General features: G+C 36.5%; 1 protein-coding gene across 4 annotated transcripts in view; it reads left to right on the top strand.

The window, feature by feature from the left end:
- Positions 1–24,340, top strand: part of CDH12 (cadherin 12) — a 583,296-nt gene that overhangs the window by 336,041 nt on the left and 222,915 nt on the right. For 2 of the 4 annotated variants that reach the window (XM_074897854.1, XM_074897853.1), the window contains exon 1: positions 3,707–3,968. The gene's annotated coding sequence lies outside the window, so the exon portion shown is untranslated. Of the gene's footprint in view, positions 1–3,706; positions 3,969–4,272; positions 4,335–24,340 lie in introns of those variants that run through there. The other 2 variants (XM_074897855.1, XM_074897856.1) reach the window with 2 other exon arrangements.

Raw genomic sequence — 24,340 nt, 5'->3', positions numbered from 1 at the left:
GACACTCTCAGTACATCTTGTATAGTATATCTTTTTCATACCAAAGGATCTTTTTAACTTTAGAAAAAGAATAATTCTGTATGTTGAAGCTATGGGTATAGACACGATTCCCTTCTCATTCACTGAATTCCTGAGCATCATCAGAGCTGAGGCAACTGACCGTGTGTGATTTGGGCTAGCAGAAGAGTTGTGAATATATTAGCATATAGGTGATTCCATCGCTTTTCTTACTGTTCCTCTGTGGCCTTTTATTCTGTATTGAATTTATATTGATGCATGGTGAAGAGTTGTGCTGCAGTACTTCATGTTTCTGAACTGAAGATCTTTACATGAATATTAAGAAACTTACACTAATGTAGTTTTCTGTATTTATTTTGACATTCAGTCTCTTCAAATGACAAATTTGGAAAATACAGCTCCTTTAAAAAATGCTGTTCATCTGTTAAAATATACCCCAAACCAACTAAATTATTATTTTAATGAAACATGAGTATCTAATGACCTTTGACAGTAAAAATACCATGGCTTTTGTAATCATACTGTAAAGGTCTTCTAAATTTTACTATTAAATGATGTTAGTTGGTAGAGAATTTTTTCCCATTATTAATATCTTGTCTTGTTCATGAGGTAATATTTTTCTCCTCATTGAGTAACAGTCCCGAAACAAAGAATTTTTTCTTGTGTATGCATTTTAAACCTTGTTGTGACTTTAAAATTTTCTCGCATATGTATATTTTAATTCTTTGCTACAGTCATGGCTTGTGGCAGTGAATTCAAAAGGTTAATTACGGATTGCATAGAAAATTATTCCTTTTTCTTCATCCTTTTTTGGTTTAATGTACTGTCCCCTTTGTAGAAGAATGATGAGCTGGGAAGGTGTCTAAATTTTTTTATCTGTATGAGTGATTATATCATCTCTGGTTGAAGATGCATTACTTTTCTGATCTCCTTGCTCTGAACAACTTCCATCCATTTATTTAGTTGACTGATAGGAACTGAATTCAAAATTTTAAGATATATTTAGGTTTGTGAATAGGACCTAAGACAACTGACTTCTCTTATTTAGACTGCAGCAAGATTTATGAGTGTCTCAAACTATTGTTTCCTTTTATTAACACTGAATTTAAAATGCCGGTTTCTCACTCAAATGTCCAAGCCAACAGTAAGTCCCAGTTGTTTCTGCACAAACTTAAATCATGTTATCACTTAAAATTTTGTCCCTTCATGCTTCAGTCCTTTCTGGACCTGCTGTTTTCTTTTTCAGACCTTCACTTGTAATGAGAAATAATTAAAATAATTTGTTTATATACTGTGAACTTCTGGCGAATGCTGACTTTTAAACATTAAAAGGACAACCGGAATAGTAAGTGAGAAAGATTACAACTTATATTGTAAGAGTGGAATTTTTCATAAAAAGAAAGATATTTGAAAGGGGGTAATAACAGGAAAAGTATTCCTGACATGGAGATCTTGTAGGTTGTGGAACAGTAGTTTAAGAGGTGTGGAAAATTCCAGGGCTGGTGAGAGTTAGGACTCAACTAAACAAACCAGCAGAAACGTGAAATTGGAAACTTTCAGGAAAGGCAAATAAATTCATATTTAATTTCTTTCATTGTATTTGAAATGATAAATAATACAGTGTGTGTCTGTGGGTTACCTGTTTCATGAGTGATGCCATGTCAGAACAGATAAGATCATGTGCTGGGATGACTTCCTACTTGTTCTGTGGTACAAATTTATGGGTAAGGAAAGCAACCTCATTTTCAGTGAGGGTTGTAATTCAGCTGAGGTCTTGACACATGAAACCCTTTTAGTCGAGATCAAGAATGTATTTATACTTTATATTAATGTATGTAAAAGGCTTCTTATTTGATTAATTATTATTTTGTTACCTTTAGTCCCAGGTGAAATGGGAATCCCTGGCTGATACACATTCTGTAAATCTGAATATGAAATATTACTCAAGACAATCTTATTATCTAGATTTTGCACATGGAGAAGCTTTTGATGGGTGAGAGACGCACTTCCAGAGGAGGATCATGAAAATTATATAGCTACCACTCTTACGGTAGAAAAGTTGATCTCTTCCTCACTCTTATGGTAGAAAAGTTGATCTCTTCTTACTGACTGTGTAGTGGGAACATGGGGCACTTACCTTAGATTTGTTTCCTGTTTCTCAGGCATTACAGTTAGGGTGACTGCAGTGTGGTTGAGAAATCATTGTCTTCTGTGTCTTGCTAAATAAATTGGAGATTCAAATTTTTCTGGTTACTTCTGAGTGATCTAAGTCACATGATACTGTAATAATAATATTTCTGATGTGAATGCCTTCAAAAAATAAATATGTAATCCATTTCCTCTGTCACTTGCTTAACAACTTAAAAATTGCTTTCTTGACTTCTTATCCTACTAAGATACAATCATACTAATTTACCTGAAAAATGAATATGAACAGACCCAAACTAAATAAATGTGATTAAGAATTTCACTATATGTTTATGATTATCTTTGTTTCAGCATTAATAGAGTAACTTATGGTATCTACATATGAACTAACTTTGTACTATAGGTTTCAAATCTTCTTTAGTTACTATCAAAATAAAATTTTATTCATTTTATATTGGCGCATCAAACCACCATTACTAAATATGTTATTCGATGAACTTCTCTCTTAGTCACAAACTGGTATTTCCATGGATAAATCTGAATGGAAAATTGAGTCAACTGGCTAGTGCCATAACTGTCCAAGAAGCAAGAAAATAGCAGATAAGGATAGCCATAAAAGTTGACATACTTCGGCTGAACTCATTTGACCACATAAGCCTGAATACTTGGTACACAAAAATCTAGTTTTTATAATACCCTAAACCCAAAAATGGGTAAAAGTAAATCTCATTCTTCTTTCACTCTGCTTTTTTTTTTTTTTTTCCTGTCTAAATTTAAACTGTCATCTTTAATAGAATTATTTGTATCAGTATAAGTGAAAAGCAAATTAGATCCTTTAAATGCATTCCTTGTTGGTTTTTACTCTCTGTTGCAGCCACAGAAGAGAACTTGTACTGTTGTGCTCTACTACTAATTTTATCTCTATGTTGAAGAGTCCTTTCTGTACTAATTTGGCATTCTTTCTCTGCATTTTATTTAAATTGTCATATATGCTTGTTAATAATTCTAGTCTGTTTGGGTTTTGTTGTTCTTTTTCTTTCCATGGTGATTGATTGCCATCTGGGGGCTAACAGGAGCCCACCATGCTAATTTCCCTTACTCTACCCATTAACTGCTATTGTCTCCAGGGTCAGAGACAAATGTATGAATCCACTTTATCTCTCAGCTTACAGAACATCTCATACAGTGAGCCTTGTATTACGAAACGGCTACATCAGCCTCTAATTACTCAGCTCTACCCTGTGTTGAATGCTGGCGCACCTTGAGAAACAGCATGCAAAAGCACATTTGTTTAAGTCCTCAGATGGTTAACATTGTGCATAACCTCCTCACAAATTACAGCCTCAGCTGCAGCACATCCATTAGTCTGGAAGAATGAAGATTCCCAAGTGGCCCTGGTGCCTTTCCCAATTCCCTTGCGACCCACCAATCCTCTCAGTGCTTTCTCTGCATGTAGGGAGTGTTCAGAGCTAATCAGGTCAATGATCATCTCACGGCTCAGGGGACATGACAGGAGCCTATCACAGCAGTTACACGATCTTCTAGACCTGAGCACGCTTGCTGAGAATCTCATGTTAAGAAACATTGCTTTGGTGCCTCTTCTCTCACTCCCTAGGAGCCTCTGAGGATTTCAGCTTATCTTTCTCTCTCTCCTTTAGACAGTGAAGAGTTCAACATCAACGAAAAAAAGGCAGAGCAGTATGCAGCTACCCGGAGGGTGTTGATTGAAACTTAGATTGCCCCCAAATCACTGTTGATTTGACTGATGCTCCAGCTTTACCAGAGAAAAGGTTTCAATTAAGGTAAGTGCTGCTTTATCTGGCTGACTGCATAGTGCCGAATTTCTGCATTGAAAGTTCAAACTGAGTAAACTGACAGCCTGCACTGCAGCAAGGGAGCCCGTGCCGGGTATCAGGAGAGGGCTGGGGGCAGAGGCAGATGTCCCAGCCCGGAACTCCTCTCTGGAGGGATTCAGGTTTTAAGCAGCTTCTTATGAATGGCTGCAGTTATTTCTGATTCGGTGCTTCTCTGAAGCTTGGGGGAAAAAAAAAAAAAAAAAATGTTAGAAACGTGCAGGGGTGGAGAAGGGAGGAGGAAAGGCAAGCGCACTTTCCCCCTTTGTGCTTATCAACATTTATTTGAGGAAGCACAGCAGCTGGAAAGCAAAAGTACGTAATGATAAAACTTCATTCTCTATAAGCAATGTCGTTCCTTCGCAGGCAGGAACTCTTAGATGCAAGGCTTCAAAGCCTTGTGGCGTTTAAACGAGACAGAAAGGGATTTTTGAAATGTGAATCAAGACTATGCATGCAGCTTTCCAGGTTACCGTCAGACTGAGGGCTGTGACTGGCGTGTGTCATGTTATACTCGGAGGCTGGTGGGGTTTGGATAGTTGCTTGCGTAGTTTTGTGGGGGCACAAGGGTGAGTAAAGGTGCTGGTTCAATACAAGTGGTCAGAAAATTAAATTGGTACTTGCGGGGGGAGGAAATAGTGTTTGATTGAAGAGGGAGAGGACGTATTTTTCATGGGGTGATAGAAAGCGTGGCATATCAAAAGAAAGAAACTGATGATGGAAGGTCTTTATCTGGAAAGAAAAAAAGAGTGGATGAGGGAGGCTGTCTTGAAAGATTAAATGATTAATAAGAAAAAGTCAGAGATGCTTACAGAGCCTGTAAGATGACCCAGTGTACCTATGGCGTATCCACCCTAAAACGTCTAAAGTGAACTGAATTTGATAGTCTCAGTCAAGTCCACACTTAATAGCTATGCTGTCAGGGGATGTAATTAAGGAGCTAGTAAACAACCCAAACTTTTTAATACTGTAAGGGACCAAATTAAGGTCTGTTGTATTAAACATGTCTGTGTTCCTTCTGTTGTCCACAAAAATTAACACCTTGTGCTTAAAACTGTCATAATTGGGAGAAAAGATCAATGGAAAGTTAACCCATTTCACATTTTCATTTCTTAACTAGATGTATAACTCTTAAGCAGTTTATAAAAGTGTGAATTAATTGCACTGCTTTTTCAGCCAATACTGTCTGGTGTCATTAAATATCTCTATCAGTGGTTATCATCCAATGTTGATAATAAAATTCATAGCACCATATCTTGCATTAAAAGCTCAACTACTCAATATGGAGATACATTCTTTTGTCCAAAAATATCTCCCAAGCCCCTGCCCTGCTTCACTACTCCCCAGCCCACCACCCCTCAAAAAAAAAAAAAAAAAAAAAAATCAGGGAAATACTGATTACAATTACCTGCAGGATTTTTTACTTATTCCATTAGCTTTTTAGTGAGAAATACCAAGTTGTCTTTCTCACAAAAACATAAGCATATGGGAAAATGACCTGGGGTTTTGGGGGAATGTACTAAGAACACTGACAGTTTTAACTGTCTATCAGTATATTCTTCTTGAAAATTATTTCTGAAAGTAATGGTTTTTATAAATGTGACTCAATATGTCCACTGGTTTCTTGGAAAGGAAGTTGGTTTTGCAAGTAGCTACAGACACTGATCCTCAATTGGTGTAGTGTATAGCTGACTACTTTTTTTCATGTTACATTTATATGACATCTACTAAGTTTTGTGCTTTTTCCACCCAGAGATAAAAGTCTTGGCCAGGGTAGTAATATTTGAATGCACAAGTCAGCTTCCATTATACCTGTCTTCCCTTTTTTTCTTTCATGAATAGCCACTGGTTTCTCAGAATAACTTATATTCATTAATATGCATCAGAGTACTCATTAAAAAAATCAAAAGACAATAAATTAATGTGCTGCATGGAAAAATTTCTGATGTTAACAATTCCTATGCAGTTGCAGACATCCAGGTTACATACAAATAGCAGGAACTTGCATTCCAGTCTTTCACAAGGACTGACTACAAACATTGTTTGACTTGATGGCTTTGTTCCCCTTTTGTCTCATAAAGTTGTTGCTGTAAGTAAAAAATAAATAAATCACGCTTTCATAGCAGTGTGTCTGTGGGTTTCTAAACAAGTCTTACAAATGCACTTACATCTCTATTATTATTTTACAAGATGAGATGTTCTATCTGCTTCTAAGTGAAAAGCACTTACTTTCCGGTATGCTAGCCTCAGAGACTGTATGAGATGACAGCTCACCAAACATGGGGCAATGCTGGTTTTCCTCATGTTTTGATAAAAATAGGCAATAATGCTGCAATTATTTTCTGGTCTTTTCCATTGGTGGATTGTGGGCTTCTTCATACCTAGTGATGATCCAGAAGTGACCTCAGCAATATGGGAAATATCATTCCTCATTAAACAAATAATTTGGGGCATCTGACTCACTGAAGATTTTCAAATTTGGTAAACACAGCAACACAGCTTACACATAGCCTAGTTCCCTCTCTTGAGCTTTTTTTTTTTTTTTACTCTTAGGCCATATCAAATAGAATTAAATATGTGGTGTTCAGCTTTATTTCACATATTTCAAGTTCTTTGAATGAGGCCAGTGTTAAATTTTTTTTGCCTCAAGCCATGTCTCCTTATTACTGACAAAAGAGTATGATTGCTATCTGGCCCAACTCCACTGAAAATTGGCGTTTGATGCTAATGCTTTAATGTTTTAGGAGTGTTTTAAGGAAATTTATTAAGTTGAAGTTTGGAAAGGGGTAAATCAAAGGAAGCTCTCTGAAAGCTGACAGAAAACCAACCATAGAGCAGCTAGGAATGGTCCTGCTAAAACTGTATATAGTGACATATGAAAAATAAAACAACTGTTTAATAACTATAGTTAATAATCCAGATAATGTAAGGAAAAGGGGTATATTATGTCACTTCAAGAGGATAAGGTGAGAGTGAGATAGAATAGGCATCAGGGGTTAATGAGTTTCCCCAGTTTTCCTTTCTCAAAGATATATGGGAATTTGCTTTACCAAAAAGGGAAGCTTTTCAAGCCCTGTATTATGCGTTGGAGAACGAACATTAGCTTTCCTAGCAAGACCATCGTCTGCCACCAAACTCTTGTTATTCCTCCTCCTTCTGTTATTTTCAGTCTGTTTCCTGGGCACTTATCCTTTCACCTCTGAGTAGCAATTTCCTCTTCATATAGCTTCTTTTTCTCCGTCATGATTTGTGTTTCTATTCATTCTGTTCCTCTTAGCATTCTTCCCTTTTCTTTCTTTTGCTTTTCTTCACGTACCACGATAATGCTTCATCACCTTCACATCCATTCTTTTCATTTCTTTGATGCTGCGAGAACATCATTTTTCTCATTTGGTCCACCTCTGTAAATTTTTCTTTTTAATTAAAACAGAAAACCTCTCTGAAAACACTCCAGTGCTCACATGGATGAGATATATGTGCTCTGATACTCCACTATGTCACTACCCCCTTTTCCTGTATTTTTAATTATTTTCAGTACTACATTCTTTGTGTCAGAGGCTGTATCTCAGTGTACAGTAAGTAGCTAGCACAGTAAGAGCCAGCTCTGTTTCCAGCTTTGGAGTCTTACGTGTGCATCTACACTGAAGAAGTCGCGTGTTCTTAAATGGATCATGGAAACAAAGCTCTGCAAGGCTTAACTTGGATACCTCAGGATGCCATTGTTCTTGCAAAAGTATACCTTACAGTTAAAATAAACATATATTGCAGTATATATATTTTTATATATGCTTACAAACATTTAAGTTTTCAGCATATTTTCAGGGTTGTTGTTTTCAAGCCACAGTGAAAGTTGCACCTTCTGAACGACTCTCAGACTCTTAATTAGTTGATTTAGAGGCAAATGTAGTGTTTGCTACTACTTTTTCCTGGCTTCTCTTTTTATTGCTCTTTGTCATAGATGCATCATATTAAAGAATGAGTTTCAAACCTTATTTTCTTTGCAGTAATGGAAGTTTTCACTAAGGTTCACTTGTTTCTCAGAGATGTAACTCATTGAAGGCATTGGTTTTGGCATGTGTCACTGGATGAATATTTGTTGAGTCAATAATTTTGTAGCAAATCTTTTAAACTGCAGTGGTGTTTTGAAAGGGAGAAAGCTTCAGTCTACTTTCTTGCTGAACCTTCAGGCCTGGTAGTTTGAGGGGGGGAAAAGAGTCTTTCATGTACATGATTTCTATATCAAAGTAAAGTACAAACCTACATCACCATATTTATTACTGGACTTGGTATTTAGCAGAAGTCAGAGACATATGTTTTACGATGCTAATATTGCAATGGATCATTTAAAGAAGCTTCCTTTTCTCCCAACCAGATGGGAGCTAAGATGCTGCATCATGAGACTTGGTCAGATTACTTTAGGAGCAGATGTGGTTCAGTCTCTGTCAAATGTATCACTTCAGTTTTGAGGGTGGAGAGAGTCTTCCGGTCAAGACCAGACTCATTGATGTACACCAGACAGTTCTGGGGTTGGAGGGGAATCTTTCTGTTGCAGATGTCTCAGCTGTCAATATTTTTTAAGGCTATGACTGCCTTGGTTGACATATGTGTAATGTAAACTATGTTTACTGTCCTGTGCTCCGTTGAGTGTGATTTGGAGTCTGTGGGCGCTGAAGTCAGTCTCTGTGCTGTTTTGCTGAATGGCCCAGACCTGTAATCACAGCTCAGACTGGAAACCGTTATGGAGACATTCATGAGAAACAAATAGGTTTGAGTTTCAAAATAAGAAAGTATCTAAGCACAAAGCATCATAATAAAGTACTGTCTTGCACTTAAGTTTGGAAGTTGTATAGGTACCAGAATTATGTTGTCCTTCAGCTTTCAGAGTAGAGTATACTTAGAACAGTCTCCAAAGCAGATGATAAATATTCAGTTAAATTACTTGGAGGAGTAGTTTTTGTTTCCAAATTTAGATCAGATTTATTATTCTTTTCATGCATGCATTTACTCACTGACCACATTAGTACGATGTCCAGCATACCAAACATACTTAGAAAATACAGTGTGGCTGACTTGGTTAGAAAAACATTTGAATTTTTTTTTTTTTTTCAAGTGAAGGTAAGGATGAAAATCCACTCATTTCCTAAAAGACAGATGAGACTTTTGACCTTTCTTGATCAGGAGTGTGCACGTATCCCAAAATCCAGCTTTTTGATCTAGGTCATTTAGAGTGTGTAAGCATTAGGTAGGTTCTTGGCTGCTATTCTCTGAAGACTGTCAGCAAGTGCTAAATGTAATTGTAAATGCAGACACACATTTGCTAAATGCTTGTCTGTGGCCATTTATTCAGTTCACAAAGATATTGGCTTGTTTATGCAGTTCAACCACTACTCACAGGGCTTGGTTTGAACTGGTGACCTAGGTTCTGAGTTCCCTTAGCACTCACTCCCTTATGTTCTTCAGTCCCCTTGGACCCTATATATATATATATATATATAGTATAGTGTTTCTGTATATGGAGTTTAAGCAACTCTCTTAAAAGCCTATATGAAAATCACAAAGTACATTTCTTAAAAATTACCTTCTTGGCATTCTGTACTCAGGCATAGTGACTCTGTGTGTGCATGTTGCACACTTTCATGTATCTGTTTTATATTTAGTTCAATATATAAACTAAAAGGGGAAAAAAAAAAAAAAAGGCTTCATCCCATGGCTCATTTATTCTATTTAAGAAAATACTGTAAATTAACCAATATTGTTAAAAGGAACCTGGTAATACAATTAATGATAGTTTTCTAAGAATATTTGTAGCATGAAGAAAAGCAAAAAACTAGTATTTCTTGACTAGATTGCATTGTCTTGAACAGTCTGAGCAGACTTTTCCTCAGTACTTTTGCTAGGGATTTGATGAAGTCATTCTGCCAAATCTGAGTTCACTCAAATTTAGTTGTAACAAGCTTTGTGTAAAAACTCTTCAAGTTCAAGTAATATTTCAATCATTAAACTGGAGTATTAATTATACAACAAAATGAAAAGCCATTTGATTTCCATTTAGGAAACTTGTATCTTTCCTTGTTAACTGTCTTTTCATTTCTTCCTAAAATATGAATAGTAATCTTGGTACTTGTTTACCATAATTTTAAATATTTAACTATATCTTTAGAAAATGTTAAATGGAATATAAATTCATTGCATTCCCTGTAACACTTCTTATTCCTTTTCTCAATAAATAGTAATAATTTAGCATGTAAGGAAACCTATCTAGTGTAGATTTACCTCACTGTAACTGTAAACAGATGTTACAGAAGTCCTGATTTACAATGGTAGAAGAAAAAAAAAAAAAGCCCCGTGCCTTTCAATAAAAATCCTCTTTGTTCTATCACTATGTGATGAGCAGTACTCTGAGGATACAGTGTTTCATATTCTCATCTTTAAATATTGGATTTTTTTAATCTGACCTCGTAGACAGTGGGACTCAGGTTTCCTATAAAACAGATCTTTTGGTAATTTGTCCCTTCTACCTCTGAACTGTTACTTAAAGGAGAACATGTGTCAAATAAATAAAGAGACAAAATGTGATATACCTGGTTTATGCTTGAAAGAGTGTGCTTCTCAGAGATTAAGAGGTGGTGTTGAGAAAGTAAGTGCTGATAAGTAAAACACTCAAATGAATTTGCTAATTAAAATGTTTTTTGAAGAGTATTACTTCTCTGATGGTTTTATGATTCAGCATAGAGACTTCTATCCCATTTTTTGTTCCTCACTACATATAAATCGATAGAAATTTTCAGACACTGTCACTTTCTTCTGCATTTGTCCTCATGTCACCTTATCCCCTTCCCCCTCCTCTCTTTTACTATTGTTTGAAATGGAAATGTCCTTTGATGCACAGAACATGTAAGCAACTAAATTCAGGTCCATCAGCTAACTTCAGTCCCACTCTGAATTATCCATCAGGTGTAGCACATAGCAATTACCTGTCACTCTTCCTCACCCTGAGAGCCAAAATGTATCAGTCAAGGACATATTTGAGTTCCAGCAGCCAAGAACGTGAGTAATTCTAGGCTGGGTGCAGAGGAGGACTATGTATGGCAGAATGGAGCAGCGCCATCAGGACAAGCATCTGGATATTTCTAATAGATAAAGTTAAAAAAAAACCAAAACAGCAACACAGGAAATATTAGAAACTTTCCCCCCTCCCTGTAGAATTATTTTCCTCTAAGCTTGTTATTTAAACTGGATGGCTTTGTTTGTTTATTTGGTTAAATGTATTTTTTACTCTGCCTGGAACTCCCTGGAGTCCATCCAAGAAACAATGGGCATTTTTTAAAAAATATTTTCTAAAGGTCACTCTTTTTTAATCAACTCTCTTTTTCTGTAATAATGGTATGACATTTTTTTGCCCTGTTTGTGATCAATGAGCATGAATATTTTAGATAGAAATCTCACACACTTAACTATCTGTCTAAATGTTGCTGTTACAGTTCTGTGGAGAGGTTGGAAAGGGGATTCTGAACATCCAGAATTGCCATTCACTTCTTATTGTCTGGTGGCTATACAGCCTTTTCTGTGATACATGCCTAGGGATGCTAGTTCAGTTAAAAATGGCAAGATGCTATGTTTTCATTTTCTCTTGAATGGAAATTTTCACAACTATTTCTAAATATATGCATGTTCTCTGCCTAGTCTAGGTAATAACTGGATTCATGTTGTTCAGATAGCTAGTTACAGATGATGACTTTAATTAAGAGCAGGATTTAATAAATAAAACTTGATATAATCTTACTTATTGATAAAGAACAGGTGGAGCTGCTGCTTACCATACAGCCTACCTCAGTTGTCTCTGTCAGTGCAGGTTGTACCAGGCAAAATACAAACTGACCTACCTAAAAATTTTTGAATGTAATGTTTAAGTGTATCTTTCTAGCAGCTGTTCTTTACATTTTCTTTGGACAGATATCATGGTAAAGAAATAGTTTATTATCATTTCAAAGCATACTGTAGCATATTTCATTCTTTAACTCTCTGTCTCTGGGTCTCTGTCTTGTGCAAAAATGATTAAGGAAACGGAACTAGAGATCTTGTCCCACTTATAATTATAAAACATGCAAGTGCTGAAGGTTATATCTGTTGGTCTTGTACGGTTTTCCTGCCCTTCTTGTTTTCAGATTTCAATTTTGAAGAATAATAGTCTGATAGTACTGATGTCCATACTTAAACTAGCTATTTTAGGAGTTGTTCTAAATTTTCTGATAGGGTATTTTCCCCCTCCCCATGAAAGTAAACAATAGTGTTTGTATTGAAAAACGCCTCATTCATACCTCTTTAGCAGTAATGTCCCCAAATAGCAATTGCACTTCTGGAAAAAACAAACTTAGGTCAGATGGGTTTATGTTTCATGGGATATATAGACATATTTTTTAAAGTGCAATTCATGAGGCATAAGTGTGATGCTTTAAATAGATTGTCAGGAAGAAGAAGTAATATTTAATGCAGATCTACCAAATACAATGTTCTTCAGTAGCATCAATACCCCTTAAGGCAAACACCTGAAAAGGCAGAGAGCACCATAACACCAAGATAAATGTTGTGAGTCAGATAGAAGGCAAAATATAATACAAAGAAATAGAGAAATATTTCGTGTCAAAAAATAAAGTATTACTAATCAAAATTATTGTTCTAGTTTTCAGTTTCTTTCCAAGTATCTAATGAGGCATTGGACTTTTCTAATATTAAGGCTTTTTTCCTGTAATTACTTTTAAAACTTTGTTAAATCTTTAGTTTTATTCCAAAAATAATTAGGAATACAAATGAAAATATTAATACTAATTTTCTTTATTATGCAAAAATGTAGTGCTCAGATACTGAAGCAAACACAGCCACAGAAGGGAAAATAATTCTAAGTAATAATCTGAAGTATGACTTTATAATTCTATATAAGAATATGATCACATGTATGTTGGAATTTGGTATTCTGAAATTATAAAAATTCTAAAGCTCTCTGTGAAACCAAATGTTTTTGATAATCATTGACAAGAGATTTATGATCAGATAATTTTATTAAACCCTCTGAGATAATCACTATGATTTATGGAAGGTATTATGACAACAGCCCTACTGCAGTAAAGCTATAACCTAGATTTAATTTCATTAAAATGGATTTTGTGTTTACCAACCACACAATGGAAAGAAGGTAAACATGGATTTTATGTTTACCAACTACACAATGGAGTCTGCTCAGTATATTGCTTCACAGTTAAAAAACCTACAGCAACAGTAGTAACTGGCAAAACCTGTTTTACAGAAAAGGCAAAAACTACTTGAGATCAGTCAAACCTGGATGAAGAATTGATTTAACCTTTGACTTCAACAGGATTTGAATTAGGGTATGGCTGTGAGGTACACTGAATACGATTGATAGAATTAGAAAATCTAACTGAGCAGTTAGGTTTGATAAGCACTCATGAGAGTTTCGCAGTTTTGTGAACTGTCTAAACAAAGCCAGATTCTCACAGCTATTACATCTTGATTTCAACTGTACTGTTATGTCTGGGGTTGAAGTGTCATTCAGTGTCCAGGATGTTAAATAAGGGACGAGTTTCTTTTTTCAGTGGCTGTTAAGACAAAGAAGTGCCATGTGCTGGACAGTACAGCAGCTCTGACCATTTGAGACTAGGCGAGGATGGGATTACTTGTGTGATGCCATCAGCACTTGCTCAGCTTGACGTTTATCAGTACTGAAATTATTGTTCTCTGCCGATATTCCTTTGCCATTTAATATTTAACTGATTTGTCTCCTTTTCCCCCCACATTTCCCACAGAAAGGTTTCTCTTCCCCACATTTGAAAAGTGCTCCATCTGCCCAACTTGAAGGTCAAGAGATTGTGTTTTTCTGATTTGGCCACACCTAGCAAACCAAGGGTAACAGGCTGGTATAACTGCTTTCTGGGAGTCATGTTTCCCTCCACAGCTTCTTAACATCATGTTCCCTTTTCTGTGCTTTAAGGAAATAATGAGTCACTGCCTCAACAACACCTAACTCAAACTTTTACATGAGTTTGACTTGTGATCACAAATTGCCCTAATGTCAGTATTAACCCCAGGCATTATCATAGCCGTAAATGGAGCATTTGTAGTTTGTATTAAGGAATTGTTGGGAGAAGAGGGATTGAGGCTGTATTTCTTCTTGAATATGGAAGCAGTATATTTCTCTTCACTACCAATGGTAGCCAGTAATTACAGCCTTTTCTCAGTCTCTTGCCACAGGGGAACCGAACTGCTGCTATCTCAAGGGAGGGTGAGCTGCTACTGGCTGGTGCCATTTAACACTTACTATTCTCCTTTGAACCTGTTTGTGAACTCCTGCTACTTCCCTGTGTCTGTTTCTTTGCTTTCCCTGATAAATATGTTCCTGAAATGCCCTTTAAAGCAAGTTTAGATATCTGTGCAAATAAAATTATTTAAACACCTGAAGAAGACTAGCAAACATAAATCTTTAGTTCAGGAGTCTAACTGCAACAAATCCTTCCTCCTCCCCATAACTGGATGTGCTTTATTACAACTGCATATAATAGGTGTTTAATTTTTAACTTGTTTCTTTCTAACACACAATTGAGATTACAGATGACTATTTCTTAAATATACCACACGAAACAATATTCTTACCTTTAAGACTGATCTCTTTAACTCAGAAATACCAGGCTTCCTGCATTGTGCCAAGAACTGTGTAGATTATCTAGAATGCCAAAGGAAAAAAAAAAAAAAGCTTTTACTTTTTATAAACAGAATATATATTTTCTAAATTATGCTTCTTATTAATATTGTTGTACAGCTATATTGTTCTCAGTCTTTCTAATGCCAAAGAGTGAAAATTTAACTAGTGTTGATTTTTACTGGCAGATGAGAGTTCCTGTTGTGTGTATATGTTAGTAAATGCACCTGAGAAAAGAAGTGGCATTTCTGTGAGTATATATGTACGTTAACACCTTAGTTTTGCATATTGCTGGCAGATAAATCTTGAGCATTGTTTAAAATTAGTTTGGTACCCAAAGCATGAGATGTTTACATGTTCATCCAGTCTTTACATACTTTGGATGCTGAAAGCAATACACCCCTCATGTTTTGAATGGATGTTTCCTAATCACATTCAATTTTTAATTGTTTAATTCCTATTTCTTCTCTTAATTATGTCATCTCCAAAACGGGACCATCTGCTATTCTTTGCAAGTATTACGGTTGCCATTTCCCCAGGACAGACTCGCCACTTAAACAAAACTCTTCTTTTCCCCTCAGCTATATTCCTTTGCTTAACAGTTACTCCCCAGCACCCATCATTTTAAAACAGACACCAAGTCAAAGGAACAAAATAGGATATATCAGATCAGCTCATCTTAAAGATCTTTTATATTATACTGGGTACAGGCGTATTCACATACTGGTTTGAAAATCCTTTGTTTATTCTTGTGTATGGTTTTTCTTCCTGTGTGGTTGTTGTAAAGGGATCCACATAATGGGCATATGAAATGAGAGGAAATATCAGTCTAATCATACATTCTACCTCTAAAATCAGAGCAAAACCAGCCTTTTAAAGTGACATTATTTTCAAAATATGTTTTTATTCCGCTATTTAGAAGGCTGATTTACAGGACCCGAAGAAATTAGATCTATGCTGGAAAGTCCTAGAGAGAATGTAATGGTACAATATAAGGATTAATTGTGGAAGTAATCATGTTAGTTTTCTAATTATTCAAATCTTAATTACAACTGTGTTGGCCCAATTAGTTCAAAACACAAGGCTAATGTTAGGGTTGGGTGGATACTCAGCATCTGTGCATAAGTAAGAGGCATCTGTTGCCAAGTGGTGGAGTGATGGAAAGTGTCTACTCACCAGCTGTGAAGTCAACAAAGCTCTTAAAAAACAAATTTGAGCCAACAAAATGATTTAGCACGCTTTGGGGAGTGTAAAGCTTATTGCACATGTATACTTTAGCTAGCTGTTGTCACCTAGTGGGACTGAAATCTAGAGCAACTATGCACATTTAAGTCTTTGCCTGCTTTTTTAACAATGCCTTGCCTGTCAGGGATCTGCAGAGGGAATTTGGCAGTGACATTTCTGCCCGTCAGTGCTGCAGAGGGTTGGTTTTGGTTTGGTTTTTTTTCTTGAGCAAACTAGAGAACAAAATATTGCTAAACTGTCCAGAATAAGGTGGTTACAGCATTTTATAAGTATTACATACAGAAAAAAAAAGGATGGAAAATAGTGGAATATTAAGAGGAATGTCTTATTTTAAGCATTGGCTTATCTTTCCTAACACCAGTTTCCCCATTCTCTACAATTCTTTAGGGAAAAATGGCTGTATTAAATATCACTTGTACCTTGTCCATTGTTTATTGCTATCAATTTCAGAAAGACAGGATTTTTATGATTCTGCATGTTGATACTGATTTTAGTAATTTCTAGTATCGCCTACAGAGATTGAGGATATTAATAGTGTTGCTAACTTTACAATGGTGCGTTTAATATTTATGCATTATTAACATTTAATGGTAATGTGTAAACTTTACTGAAAGATAATCAATTGGCAGCAAGAACAAAAGAAGAAGGTGAACATTAAAACCTAAGACAGAATTATATTGAACACTTAATGCATTCACTTTTGACCTAGTTCTGAATTTTATGGATCTTTTGGCAGTGGCTTCATTTGCATTACTTTCAAGTTTTTATTTATTCACATTTCACAAAATACAGATGGAGGAGTGTTTAGATTCATTGTAGTCTGATAATGTTAATTTACATGAGATACACAGAGTTTAGCACTGTACTGCAGTGTAACAGAAAATGAGCTCAACTTTTAGTATTGCTTTCACAAGATTTTTCAGTTACATTAAAATAAAATTAAACAGTTGTGTGGCATTTCTAGCATACTGGAACTGGGTTTCCTTATTCGTAAATTACAAGGAGAGAAAGCCTTTGATTTCTTTGCTGTTTGAGCAAATAGCCCTTTTTAGGTTTTATACTTTAATACAGAATCTTTTGCTTTAAAAAATTTGTCTATGCCTGTAGGGCAATATTTGATCTATCCTATTAAGCAGCACCCTGATTGGACCAAAGAAGCTAAGCAACTCATCCCATCTCTATAAAAATACACAGAAATAAACACAATTAATTTTTAGCAGGTGTAATGAAGTGTAAACATTAAGTTGTAAACTGAGGACTATGGTGACTTGGAAAGCACCTTTTCTATAGTCACATTTTATTTAGATGTTTCAACATCTGCACATTTCATAGTCACAGGGCAAATTCATCATTTCTCCATATTGCACTTTGTGTATAAATGTTTGTGCAGCAATATAATGTTATAGACAAGTGTAGTACAGTAAGTTTAGCTAAGATTACCTGACCAATTTTACTTACGATTGTGAGACTTCAGCAGAAGTTTCTGGAAGATCTAAAGCTGCCACCTCCACCACTGAGTCACCAGTGTCATGAGTCTGACTATAGTATTTCTCTAAGTGGGAAAGAGAAGCAGCATAGTGATACACACAACAATTAGTTATATGTGCTTTAGTATTTTGGCTTTTGGCTTTGTGTCACAGTTTTGGCTGTATTTCACCTGTAAAATGTTCTTTCCTTTTAAATCACACCAACAATGTGAGTAGCTCGTGTATACTTTAACTAAACAACTTACCCATTCAAGTGGGCTGCCTCAGCTGTAAGACATGAACTCAGAAGTGATAAAGCATGGCACTGCTTCAGTAAAATGGAATAAGAAATCATTTTGACAGAGCTTAGATCTCGGTCTGGGCTGTTGAATGGGTTTGGTTGTGGGATTTATTATTCTTCTCCCCCCACCTTTCCTTTCAAGGTCAATGTTCTTTATTTTGTGTAGAGTACATTTTACATGACAGTACAAGGAAGAAATGCAGGCTGGCTGGGTTAATGTTTTGGGGGTCAAAATGGACTCCTGAATGCAGCAAAACAGCACCTGAGAAATGGTGTTCGTAGTCACCCCATAAAGGCAAACGGTGACTGAATGTCAGATGGCCAGACTGCAGATCTTTACTGGGGACTCATTATGAATGATTTTGAAAGTAAATATTTCAGCCTGTCAGTAAATAAAGGAAATATTTCCCCTATCTTTTGTTTAACTCCCTTGACTGCATGTAATTAAAGATGAGTGGAAGTTGTTGCTGTGATGTTAGAATGTTTGAAAACTGATTGTCATTTTTTGGATCTGCAGACACCTTTAAAATAGCAGAAGTATTCCAGCAATTAGCACTAGAAATAATACAATTTTTCTGTTCATTGCCTATCCTATCCTTTGCTAATGCAGGAAACTGATAAAGGTGAGTAGCAATGATTATTCTGAAGATGACTTGACAGTTGCCTATGATGAGAACAAATTTTTAAAATGTCTAATCATTAATCATGCAGATGACTGGCTATAGAGTATCTGTAAGACTAGTTCATCTCTTTTGAAGCTCTCTTGGGGCCTGAAAAAAAGCAAATCTGTGCACCTCTGATCACAAAGGGAGATAATGTTTCCTTTGCTGCTGTTCCATTCTACATACTAGAACAATGGTAAAGCCTCATTCACATGCGAACCAGGCTGGAATAACTCTATCTAACCCCCTGCCCTGTACAACTTCCTGTGACACATAGTTGTACATAAATGATGTTTACCACATTTGTGGGTAAAATTGTGCCAAGTTAGAGCTTGTCTTAAAATCTAACACCTTATGTTCAATGTGTATCAACTATTTTACATTTTTCTTTGAAATAAAAGACTCATGTTCAGCTAAAACTAATGAGGTAAAATAGAATAGACAGAGCATTTAATCTATCTCATGTAAGAAAGATGGTATTTCTTGAAATCCTTTGTTCCAAAACCAAAGGATTGCTCTCTCATAATTTTACTATGTTATGTTCAAATTGTCATTTCTTTGAAAACTTTCTCTATGAAAACCACCTGGGTCACATTAGCAGTTGTGGTTTGAAAGTGCACCTTGAACCTGCATGCAGCATGTAAACTCTTCTTTCAAGTAAATGCAATATATCATGTCTCAAACATACCAACTAAATCAAGTGACTTCAGTGAGGTCGTTCTAGAATATTATTAGTTACCATAAGAACTGATACTGGCATTATCTGTCTGATAGAATCACATCAGCATTTTTTGCTGTTTCAGGTTATTGTTGCTATTATGTAAATGAAAGAAATTATAAAGGTCATATGCCTAGGTGTCTACTCATGTTGCTGTTTATATCTCATCACTAAAAGCTATTCACACGGAGGTCAGCGACACATTTGCTGGGACAATTCCTTAAATAACTTTCATCAACTGTACTGACTTTAGAGAAACAATCAAATTTTACAGTATGCTGAAGAAAAAGAATATCAAATCTCAATTCAGTGAAACGTCTGTCATATTGATTTCAGTGGTACTGGATCAAGATCCAATACTCTGTTTTTCAAAAGGGAAAGAATACAGAAACAAGTCTTTGTAGTATATCTTGACAGCATCTCACCTAATGTTATGTTCATCAATGTTGCAATCACTCCTTTGAAGCAAAAGCAATCATAAAAAAACAGCTATGGATTCTTGAACATGTAAAGGTATCAGGAGGCTCTGTGTGCTCTTTGTTTATGACAAATGTCATCTTGTATTGTTGTTTTTTCCACTGACAACTTTAAGTCATCAGCACCAATGCAGAAAGCATGAAGCTTTTAATGTAAAATACCGTTTTCCAGGGAGAAACAAAATGATGCTAACTGTGGCAAGAGTAATATGCAGCTATGTTAATCAGCATACTTTTTTACGTCAATTAATTTCAACTTCTACAATGTGTGATCACTAAGAAGGAGCTGATTTTATAGTGTCCTGCACCAAAGTTCAGTAGCCATGTAATTCTTAGTAACCTGTATTAAAATAGAGAAGGTGAACAGAAAACTTAAAGGTCAGGTAGTGATCTACCCAGTAGGCTAGGATGAAGACAATACAGACCTGTCACCCTGTATGCCATACACCAGCAAAGATTCTCTTTGGAGTTTTGCTTTGGTGAGTTGAAGTTTTCCTCCAGTCTCCTTCAGGACAGGAACAAGTCTCCCTGAGACACATTATATTCCAGAAGACATGAGGAAGCAGGCACTATTTTTGCCTGTACAAAAATCAAGGATAACAGTTGTTCTGAACATAGTGTGAAGGATACTGGTGGCTCTTTTTATACTCCTATAACTTTCTGTACATGAAGTCAAGACTCTTCCTCCTAACTGCACTACTATACCTGCACTAACTTTAAGAACTTGATTTAATTTGTGAAGCTGTTATTGTAAGAGAAATTTTTAACCTTCTTTCAAGGAGTCTTATAAAAATAACATACTGGACATAAATATGTTTATTCCACAGTTCCTATAAACATTCATTTTTGTAACTTAATTTAAAGAAATAATTTAGCGATATTGCAAATCAAATGGTTTATATAATGCTTGTGGTAATAGCTAGCCATAACTTTATTTGTGTTGTTATTAATACAAGTCCTTATTATTCATAGTATCTTTTCAGTTTCTAGCTTCTCCTACTTGCTTAAAGTAACTTTAAGCTCATAATAAATTATAGGGAATTCCTATTGGTAGTTCTAAATTGCCCATAAGGATTCTGTTTGAATTGTAAACTGAATGTAAAGTACTATACTAACAGCTGGATTTTCTTCTGTGTATTTAGGTCTAATTCAAGTCCCAGTGATGTGAATCAGAGTTTTCTTACTGACTTCCCTGTGAGGTGGATTGAGCCCTTAGGCAGTCCTTCCAACTCCGGTTCTCTAACTGCTAATGCAGCAACTAGGAAGAACTAAAGCATATCTCAGTTATTAACCTCTTTAACAACATGCAGGGGGAGTAATTGCAAATGTATCATTGAAGAGGGAGGAGATAGTAATTACATCTCATGGTTCCCCCTTTCATAATGAAAAAAACCAAATTCTGTGTGAGTAAAACTTGTAAATAATCTAGCATTATTCCGCTGCTAATTTTGTATGAAATTCTATACACTAAATTGGCAGTCATCGTAATAGATAAATAGAAAAAATTAAGGTACAAATCCATACTCTTTTATACTACCCACCTTTAAGTCTTTCTGAAATTCAACCTGCTAAACTTGAAATCCCACAATGTTCCCTTATATTGATGTAACAGAAACTTTGTCATCCTAATAATTCCTGTCGGTACTGATGTTCTTTCTTCATGCTGAGACTGAGGAAGAAAGAGATGAGTAAGATTCTTAATTAAATGACTGTGTATGTCACTTCCATGCAGACTGCTCAAACTCTGTCTTCCAGATAGCCAGAAAATGATTCACACTTAACCTCAAGAGCAGAATCCTGTGAGAAATACATAGTTGAAAAGAAAAATTGGGAAAAGCAGGATATTATGCTGGTTGTTATTTTTAGCAATTATCAAATGCAAATTTCCTTAGTGCATTTTAGCTTTAAAAATTCATTTCTAAGTTGCCACCATGGATCACCCATTCTTAAGAAACATAAAATAAAAAGACTATATGAAGCAACTAGTTCGGTAGCTGCCTTTCAGTGTTTCAGATGATAGTGATGGGGTTTAAGTGATTTTTGTATACATTAAAGAGGTGTATTTGAAGTGCAATATGATAGTATTTTCAGGGAAAGCCTGAATCTCTTAGTCTGATAACAGAATTCACTACTTATGTTGCAGTTATATTTGGAAAACCATTACCAAAAATGAGAATACTGAAAGCTGAAACATCCTATGAAAGTGGTGATGATTCAGTTCAGGTTTAGAAAGGCAAACAAAGTACTATGAACCACCACCCCCATACCTCTGTGACTGTACTCAAGGCATCTGGTGTATTCCCATATCTTTCTTTTTCAAAGAATATACAAAGGAAAACAAAAATAATTATTTTTCTTTTATTCACCAGTTAAGCTGGATTCATTAATCAGCTTCTCACATTATTTCAATGGAGCAGAAGGAGGATCAGACCCTCATCCCAAAAGTTTTTGAGATTTATAGGCTTTCGTAAAGGAAATGTTAAGAAAAAAAGTAGGACTCTCTTTCTGAAACTTGTTGTAGTGATTGCCCATACAGTTTTGGAACACTTAATCTAAAAAAGAGACTAGAAAGGAAATAAAAAGTTTGTTTTGCATGAGAAATTACATATAATTTCTTCCAACTGCCTTTTAGATTGAGAATTCAGGAACTTAGAGCTTTCCAGTGCTTAATAGGGAGTTTGTGTTAGAGGTATCTCAAAATGGACAAGTCAGGACAGTGTCCTGGTTCAGCTAGGATAGAGTCAAGTTTTTCCCCAGCAGAGAGAGAGGGGGAAGGGATCTCCAGCCGGGTTATTCATACCATGCTGACGTCAGGTCCAGGGGCGGAGCCTTTTTACTTTCGCTTCTGGTTTTGGGGGTTGCCATACACGCGGTGGGCTTGCTCCTTGACCATTTTGCGGTATTTCCCTGTATATCTTTTGTCTTGTTCACTGTTATTGCTGTTCATTGTTATTATCATTGCTACTGTTGTTGTTCAGATTGTTCTAGCACTCTGTTGTATTAAATTCCTTGTTACTTTAGCCCGGGTCTGTGCCTAACTTCCAGCCCGACCGGCCGCGGGTGGGGGAGGGGCAATGGCAACGTGCTCTCCGATTCCGGCAGGGGTTAAACCTGCACAGACAGCTAAGATGTCAAGAGAAGATGTGCTGCTCTGAAAGGTATGGACTGAAATGCTGCCTTTCCCTGAAAATAACTTTGAGCATTTGGAGTCCAAACAGGGTCTCTGAGATCAACTCCGAATAGAAGCCAAGTTTTTAGGCTGGCCAAATGTTTTAGAATTTTCTATTTGACTTTTCTGATTCCTGAATTTGGCAGATTTTTTTTTTTTTTTCATGTAGAAGTGTAGCTGCATAAAAGAGCTAGTCAAGAACACATCCATGCCTTTCCAAAGCAAGACAAAAATGTATGAGCTTGTAAGCATTGCATGGGGATGTTGTCACCAAGTGCAGGACCCAGCACTTAGCCTTGTTGAACCTCAAACAACCAGCCTCAGCCCTTTGATCCAGCCTGTCCCGATCCCTCTGTAGAGCCTTTCTACCGTCAAGCAGATCAACACTTCTGCCCAACTTGGTGTCATCTGCAGACTTACTGAAGGTGTACTCACTATCCTTGTCCAGATCATTGATAAAGCTATTAAAGAGAACTGGCCCCAAAACCGAGCCCTGAGGAACACCACTTGTGACCAGCTGCCACCTGGATTTAACTCCATTCACCACAGCTCTGTGGGCCTGGCCATCCAGCCTGTTTTTTACCCACCATGGAGTACACCCATCCAAGCCACGAGCAGCCAGTTTCTCCATGAGAATGCAGTGGGAAATGGTGTCAAAGGCTTTACGAAAGTCCAAATAAACAACATCCTCAGCCTTTCCATCATTCATTAAGTGGGTCACCTTGTCATAGAATGAGATGAGGTTTGTCAAGCAGGACCTGCCTTTCATAAACCCATGCTGACTGGGCTTGATCACCTTTTTGTGCTGTATGATAGCACACAGGATGATCTGCTCCATAGTCTTTCCCATCACCAAGGTCAGACTGACAGGCCTGCAGTTTCCCAGATCCTCTTTCTGGCCCTTCTTGTAGATGGGAGTCACATTTGCTAACTGCCAGTCATCTGGGACCTCTTCGATTCTCCAGAGTTGCTGATAAACGATATAAAGTGTCTTGGTGAGCACTTCTGCCAGCTTCATCAGTACCACGGGGTGGATCCCATTTGCCTCACAGACCTTTGTGTGTCTAAGTGGTGTATCAGGTTGATAAACATTTCCCCTTGGATTATGGGGGCTTCATTCTGCTCCCAATCCCTGTCTTCCAGCTCAGGGGGCTGAGTACCTTAAGAACAATTGGTATTACCATCAGAGAGTGAAGCAAAGAAGGCATTAAGTACCTTAGCCTTTTTCTCAGCCTTTGACACTATGTTTGCATCCCTCATCTAATAAAGGATAGTGTTTCTCCTTAGCTCTGATTTTGTTGTTAAAGTATTTATAAAAACATTTTTTATTTTTTTCCATAGTAGCCAGATTAAGTTCTAGTTGGGCTTCAAATTTTCTCTGTGCATAACCTGATGACATCCCCGTAGTCATCCTGAATTGCCTGCCCCTTCTTCAAAGGTCAGAACCCTAGAAATTCTATGTATTCATGCATAGTTAACAAGAGACATGGTAAGCAGTTACCTGGCAGTTAGCAGTTTCTGTCAGAGGTATGATAGGTATTGGTAGCAATTGAGTTACAGTTCACTACCAAGCCTC

Source organism: Athene noctua, chromosome 2, assembly GCF_965140245.1.
Source record: "Athene noctua chromosome 2, bAthNoc1.hap1.1, whole genome shotgun sequence".
In the NCBI taxonomy this organism is placed as follows: Eukaryota; Metazoa; Chordata; class Aves; order Strigiformes; family Strigidae; genus Athene; species Athene noctua.
The sequence above is the reverse complement of the archived record's forward strand: the minus strand, read 5'-3'. Positions and strand labels throughout refer to the sequence as shown.